The sequence below is a fragment of the Ochotona princeps genome, chromosome 4 (genome assembly GCF_030435755.1).
Source record: "Ochotona princeps isolate mOchPri1 chromosome 4, mOchPri1.hap1, whole genome shotgun sequence".
Classification (NCBI taxonomy): Eukaryota; Metazoa; Chordata; class Mammalia; order Lagomorpha; family Ochotonidae; genus Ochotona; species Ochotona princeps.
In genome coordinates, this window is record NC_080835.1 from 81,225,284 (window position 1) to 81,233,132 (window position 7,849).

The window sequence follows — 7,849 nt, forward strand, 5'->3', positions numbered from 1 at the left end:
ATTTTTTTTTCTTGTTGTATAAATGAGTTAGGGAAGATTTTTTTGTTTTTGTTTTTAAGGCAGATTTCACAGAGATGGAGAGACAGTAACAGAAGAGCAGCGAGAAAGAGAGAGAGAGAGAGAGAGAGAAAAGTCATCCACCCACTGGTTCACTCCCCAAATGGCTAGGCTGGCCAGAGCTGAGCCAATCCAAAATCAGGAATCAGGAACTTCTGAGTCTCCCATGTGGAGGTGGAGATCCAAAGATTCAGCCATCCATTGCTATCCCAGGCCATAATCAAGGAGGTGGATTTGGAGTTCGAGTGGCCAAGACACAAACCAGTGCCCATGTGGGATTCTGGCACTGAAGGCAAAGGAGTATTTGGCTATGACACTGTACAAGGCCTCAGGGAAGGTATTTTTAACCTGTGGTCTTTGAATATGCTCAGAGAGCTTGTGACTGAGGCACAGTTATCTACAAAACTTTGAAAGTGCTGGTTTGTTTCTTCCTTGCAACAAAGTTGATATTTTTGTCAATTTTTACAAAAAGTGAAAAATCATGAACTACTGATGCAGGAATAGCTTTCTCTTACTAATGTTCATAAAATTTAAATGCTCCCCAAAGTCTGAGTGCCACAGGCACTGATGGACTACAGGACTAAGGTACCTCCTGGATTTGTGCAGGAAACTAGTCATCCAAGTGTCTGGCAGCATGTGTGTGGGAGGGGTACATTTGCGTGATGACTGCCTGAATCAGTCCCTGCCCCAAGCCTTCCAAATCTAGGTGGAGAAAATCTGATTTGTGACTTACTTTGGGAAAAGAATAGGAAAGATGAGGTATATGTCAACTAGAGTGCTTAAGATTCTTCCTCAGATAATTTATCTGTCTTTCCCTGGCCTAGATAATACATGAGAAGCCTTGGTAGTCATTAAGACTAATGAAACTCATGCCTTCAGACAGACGGAAGGAAACAGTAAGCCTATCAATAAGCCTGAGGCTTGGGAGAAAGCTTCCCTAAGCAAATTTGCGTGATATTACCTAGAATGGCAAAGGCTGCTGGGCTGAAACAATAAGATAAAATTAACATTGCTTTAAATCCCTTCTGGAAAAGGATTCAAATGTGGCCACACTATCTGGGCTTGCAGCTTCGGCTTCTTTGGGTTTCTGGTAGGGCGGACAACAACATCTTTGGACCTCAACCAATATCCCCAAGGGAGTAATAGCAGTGTCCACAATGATAGGCACAACAACAGGGACGACCTTGGCTCCAAGTAGCAGTCAGAGAGACTACTTTGCCCTGCAGAACAGTGCTGACAGCAGGTCTAGGGTTGACTGTAGGGTACCTTCAAGGAGATCTCAAAATTGTGAGGGAACTCCAGTATCCTGGAAATACACTGTGATCTTTCTTTAAAAATTGTGATGGGAACTGCTGTCAACAAACTTCCCTGATGCCATGGGGAATAATTAATGGCAGTTAACTTCAAAAGGCAAGGTAGGTGCAGTTCTCATAGCGAATGGAAGAGTCCTAGAGACATACAGTATTGAAGAACTGATTATGGTGTCCCTGTAAGAGAGTAAATTGAGGATTTATGACCTATGAAGGTGTAAGTGTTTTATGTCACATCTAAGTTGAATCAACAAAGTGGAGTCATGACCCCTCACTCAGTTCCCAGACATGAGGAAGGCTGAGAGAAAACCAGAGAGATCTTACTTGCGGTTCATTCCCTAATTGCCCACAACAGCTAGAACGGGCCAGGCCTCAGTTCAGAGCCTGGAATTCCACCCAGGTCACCATGTATGTGGCAGGATTCAAGAACCGGAGCCACCGCCTGCTGCCTGCCAGGATTGCATTAGCAGGAAGCTGAGTCGGAGGCAGGGTAACAATGGACAGAACCAGGGACTCTGATGTGCGATGTGGCATCCAAAAAGACCGGTTAACTCTTTTTTTTTTTAATTTTTTTTTTTGTTAATTATTATGCATTAGGTGACAGTTTCATAGGCTCTGGGAATCCCCCCCACCCCTCCCCACGCTCCCCCCCCCCCCCCCGGTGGATTCCTCCACCTTTATGCAGTATTACAGTTCAAATTAAGTCAAGATTCCTTCCTTGCAAACATATACCAAGCATAGAGTCCAGCTACTTATTGTCCAGATGGGTTGAACAGTTTCTTGGGGAGACCATTTCTGGTCCAAAGTTAGAGCTGGTAGAATATCATCCCAGTCAATTAGGAGTCCCAATATAACATTAACAGCAATTTGTAACATTATGCAATTGACATGGTTTTGCGTAACCAGTATGTTAAAAAAAAAACAAAAAAACAAAAAAACAAGTTCTTAACCACAACCTATGATTTGCTCATTGACATTTCAATTTTAGTTTGTACACAGGACCGGCTGCTATATACCTTAAAATCGCCATAAGGTACCATTCAGCTGTCTCGTGTCTATTTCATTTTAGTATTTAGCCATTTGTTGTGTTGAAGTATAATTTTGCTGATCTTGGCAGATTTTAGGACAATCTAGACTGGCTTGTAACTCTAACAAGACATCTGTCAACAATTAAGGTGCAGAACATTTTTTTGTTTTGTTTTGTTTTGTTTTGTTTTGGGGGGTGTGTGTGCAGGAAAGTCCCCAACACCATGGTGAAGAGTGACTAATCTTCGTGTCCCACCCAGCGAGGCATGAGCCAATCCATGCCAGCTCTTTCCTGTTAGATTCCAAGCTCTACTTTTTGTTGTTTGTCTATTTATTTTAGTTTTTTTTTTTTTAGTTTGTATGATTGTTTGTTTGCTATGAGGGGTTTTCGGAGCGATCCTGATGGTCATTGCAAGGGAGGGTGGGGGTCCAGAGATGGAGCCAGGCTCGGTCCAGAGAAAGCTCTCCTCCCTGGTCCCGAAGGACGTTTATTGTTCTTCTGTTTCTGCAGACCGCTCAGGGCTTCTGGTTGTCTTTCTGATGAGGTTGGTTTCTGCGCGATAGTGTTTGGACTTCTTCCATCCCCAGCGGAAGCTCCGGTTGGGAGTGGGTGACCTCAGAGTACTTGGCCTCCGAGGGCATCCAATTCCCTGTGGCCTCCTTGGCAGTTGGGATATAGTCCTTGTTGCTCGTATTAATAGTTTGTGGTGAAGGTCTGGGAGTCTTCATGGTTGGGATCCAGGCTTTCTCCTTGCCACCTGCTCCACTCTGGAGTGCCCCCCTGCTCCACGCACATGACCTCCTGTTAAGAGGTTGTCAGGATCACACCCGATTCCCCCCTCATGCAGACCGGTTAACTCTTAACATCACAGCATCTGCCTCTCAGAACCCTTTGATCAAGCCGGAAGGCTAGAGTCTCAAGAAAAAACCCCTCTGTGCTGCTCAACATTCCTATTGTTAATCCTTGTCCCAGCCTTTTCCAAGGGAATCTATGACCTTTAACCAGGTGTATTGGTGATTTTGAAGAAAAAGAAATGATCAAACCTTTGTGAGCCACTGGTCACAGCCTCTGAACTGACACAGATTCTAACTAAAACATCACCATGGCACTCTGTCAGACGAAGGGCTGAAGGATATAAGTTTCAGCTCAGGCTGCTCTCACAGAGGATCCAGTGTGTCCTTCAAAGCAAGTTCCAGAGTGAAATCACTGGAATACACATGCGCAGGATCCCTGCTCATATTTCCTGACCTGTGATCTATGAGCCATTATTGGAGGAAGAGCAAATAGAAATCAGTAAAACTGCCTCCCTCAGAAAGATAGGAAGGCGGAAGCAGTGCCTGCAGAGACTAGTACCACCTGGGAAGACACAGGGGTGGTGGTTCCCACCACACACCATGCAAACTCATCTTTTTGGCTGGTACAGAAAAACAACTGGATCTTCAAAACAACAGATTCCTGTAAACTTAACCAGGTGTTGAGTCCAATTGCAGCTACTCTTCCCGATGTAGTTTAATTACTTGAGCAAATGAGCACATCCTATTTCCTGGTATGCAGAAAAATTAGCTACCAAAATATATTGCCAACTCATTTTGTTTTCCCTTACATCACTCTAGTGAAAGATTGTATTGTTTGAATAGTTCAGTGTGTTCAATTATTTAGTTCTTTTTGTAACGAGGAGCAGGCCAGGTTTGGGTTCTTGAATATGCAGTGAATACGAAGCAGGGATTGATTTAGCAGCCACATCAGCAGCTCCTCAGGGCCCCTTCAGCTTCTAACAATGACTTCATGCCCTGAACTCCATATCATTTGCGCCTGAAACTCTAGGACTGTGAAGTGATTCTGTTGTATACTGTTCATGACCACTTCATACATTATCTCAAGTTTCCAAGTCCTACTGGTTTCTGTTCCTAAATGTTTCATGTAGCCCCTTTTCCCTTGTCTCAAGGCTCACTCCCTGATTTTTTCCACTGCTGCCAAGATGAGTAATAAAATCTGAAGATCAGGGACTTCCAATTCTTAGTAATGAAACCCAACATGCTGTACAAAACAAATCTTTATAACTGTTCCTCTTCATCTGAATCCTTCCTGCTAGCTCATATCCAGGACTCCATTCCATAGCAGGTTGTTCACCCCCACTCATGCAAGTCTCACACTTCACCTAGCCTTTTCTGCTTCTAAGGTATCCTGCAGTTGTTTCCTCTACTCATCTTTTACCTACTATTGAAGATGCACTTATTTTTGTTTGGGTAAATTGAGAAGCAAGGGTACAGAATGAGAGAGAGCGAGCGAGCGAGAGAATAAATCATTCATCTGCTGCTTCACTTCCTGAATGTCTACAACAGCCAGGGCTGGCTGAGCAAAAGGCAGGAAACAAAAACTCCATCTGCAGAACCCTCTAAATGCTACCGCCTCCATAAAGCTTTTTCCCATGCTTCCCAGTTGGAACTGAATTTCTTTGTTATTTAATCTGTGAAGATTTTATTAGGATGCTGAAATTTATTCCTTTATACCTTATTATTTCCATTTAGTTACATGAATTTTACTTTTTTTATTTTAGAATGCTGTCTCCTTAAATCAGTGAGTCCCAAGATCTCAATGCTGCAAAAGTTCAATGCCATACTTGTCTTCAAGTTCCTGTGATACATCTATTGTTCATGTTAAGTATTTGTGAGTGTCCTATATATAGTACAATGGGTCCTAATAGATGAAAAGTACAGTGCCTGTTGATACATAGCAGAGAACCAATAATTATGTATAGAAAGAATCTAATGCAGATAAGTGTGTTACAGCTAATGTTTGACAGGGTAGTGCTTAGAAATTCTATTATATTTCTTGTGTCAGGTTTAATCAGGAAGCTCACATGTGTTTGACCCATCACAGTCTGAGAGAAAGAGGTACACAGACATGATGGGAACTCTCTTCGCCGTGTGGATATGAAAACAGACTGCATTGTCATTCATATTTTCTATATCATTTACTGATCTGTTGAATATTTAACACACAAGTAGTGACTGCCCACCATGTGCCAGGCACTGTGCTGATGGAAGGTAACACACTGAGGAATGACACAGGCCACCCTTAACCTTCCTCACACTTAAGGGATGTTCTCAAGGACAGACAATAACTAAATTCATGGGCAAATAATGTAATTATGGATTCTGATAAACCAAGGAAATCAATAAGATTTTCTGGTTTCTCTCTCTGCCTGTCTCTTTCTGTGACTTTCAGTATATAAAAATAGAGAAAGTAAAAATGAAAACTGAAAATAAATGAGATTAACATTAGGAGAGAACTTGTGTAAGGAAGAGTCTACCAGAAATAATTCACTTCAACTTTAAAAATTTCAGTAAGTCATATATTCACAGAACTAGGCCTTGTTAACATTTGTACACAAAGATGTTTCATGACTTTACCACTGAATAGGTTTTCCTTGAAGATCTTTTCATTATTTTTCAGATTTTGAATCATGAAATGAATTTTCTATTCAATACCTGGCACTTTTGTGCCCAGTTCCCAGCATGTTACTATCTCCGTTATGACTGGAAATGGCTCCCAGGGACCCCTGCTGTTTGGTGTTTCGTGCCTTTTTAAGATTCCCCCTTCTGCCTTTGTAGATGGAAACCACGGAGGTTTGATTTCAACAGAATACAGTGGAGAGATGGATGTCACTTCCACAAGTAGATTACAAATGATGGTTTCTGTCTTGCCAGCTGACTTTCTACTTCCTTCTTGGCTTGTATCCTTTGATGGAGAGAAACTGAGGGGAACCTTTGGCCAACAGTCAGCGAGAGAATGATGCCCTTAGCTTAACAGGCTGTGAGAAACCAAATGCCACCAATAACCAGTAAATGCTGTGGGTGCAGATTCTTCTCTCGCTGACGCTTCAGATGAGACTGAAGAACTGGGGATGGTACCTTGGTGGCAGCCTGGTGAGAAAGCAGGGGTCAGCTAAGGTTCCTGAGTTGCAGAAATGTATCCTAAATGTACAACGTTAGTTTTCCAAAAAAGTTATGGAAAATCCACATTATGCAAAAACGATATGTACTTTTAAGTTTTTTACATCAAAGCATATTGATCTTTTTATTACAGTTTCCATAAGATTTTAAAGAAAAACATTTATTTTTATTTATCTGAAAGGCAGTGAGAAAAATTTTTCTACCTGCTGCTTCTTTTCTCAAATGGCTAGAACATCTGTGACTGGGTCAGGCCAAAGTCAGGAGCCAAGAACTACATCTGAGTCCCTCCGGAGGGTGGCAGGAACCCAGGCATTTGAGTCATCCTCCAGTGTCTTTCCAGATGTAGTAGAGGGCAGCTAGATGGAAAGCAGAGGAGCCGGGACTTGAACCAGCCCTCTGAGATGGGATACAGGTGTTCCAAAAGGCAGCTTGAGCTGCTGTGAGACACATCTGACCCTCCACGAACCTCTTGATATATGTGGTTTTAAGTTGCCAAGTTCTAAAGTTCTTTGTTATACAGCAATAGGTAACTAATCACCAATCTTAAGCTTTTACAAAAGTGTGTGGTTAACACCTTTAAATTTATATCTATAGGAAAAAACTCCAATGTGTAAGGACTGTTGGGTAAAAGCAAAATTGCATTTGTAATTTGTTTAATATTTTCATATGGTCCGTCAAAGAATTCATGCCAAATTTTGATCTTACCAGCAATATGTGAAAACATCTATCTAATTGAATTTTGTATTAGAATTTTAGATTTTTGCTGACTCAAAAAAAGTGGAAAATCACTGCTTAGAGTATTTTATTTTGGCTTTTCTTTGTGAAATTAAGCACATTTTTATGTAGTAAACTGTTTATGATTCCTTTTGCTGTGAATTGTTCATTCAGGTCTTTTGCCCATTTTTATTCAGTCTGCTTGAGATGAAGACACTGAATAGAGAGGAAAAAACAAGGTACTAGCCTTTTTGAGATGAATTGTAACTATTTTTCCTACCTTTTTGTTAATCCTTTTTTCTTTTGTTAAGGAAAATTTTAAAGGTTTATGTATTTCTATTTGAAAGACAGATTTTTACAGAGAGAGAAAGGTCTTTAGTCTGCGGTTCACTCCCCCAAATGCCCATAACAGCCAGAGCTGAGCTGATCTGAAGCTGGGAGCCATGAGCCTCTCCCAGGTCTCCCTTGTGGGTTCCGGGGCCCAAAGGGACCATCCTTCACTGCTTCCTCAGGTCATAAAGCAGGGAGCTGGACTGGAAGTGGAGCTGTTGGGACACAAACTGGCACCCATGTGGGATACTGGTACCGGAGGGTGGAGGATTAGCTTGTTGAGTCACTGCACCTGCCCCTTTGCTGATTTTTATAATTAGCTGCTTATGGGACTTTGATACATCTCCTTTCTTTAATGGTTCTGGATTTTTAATCCAACTTAAATTATTTTCCATCTCTTCTCCACTCCCATCACATATTCAAATGCTAATCATCTTTGGTTTTATTTTTTTTGT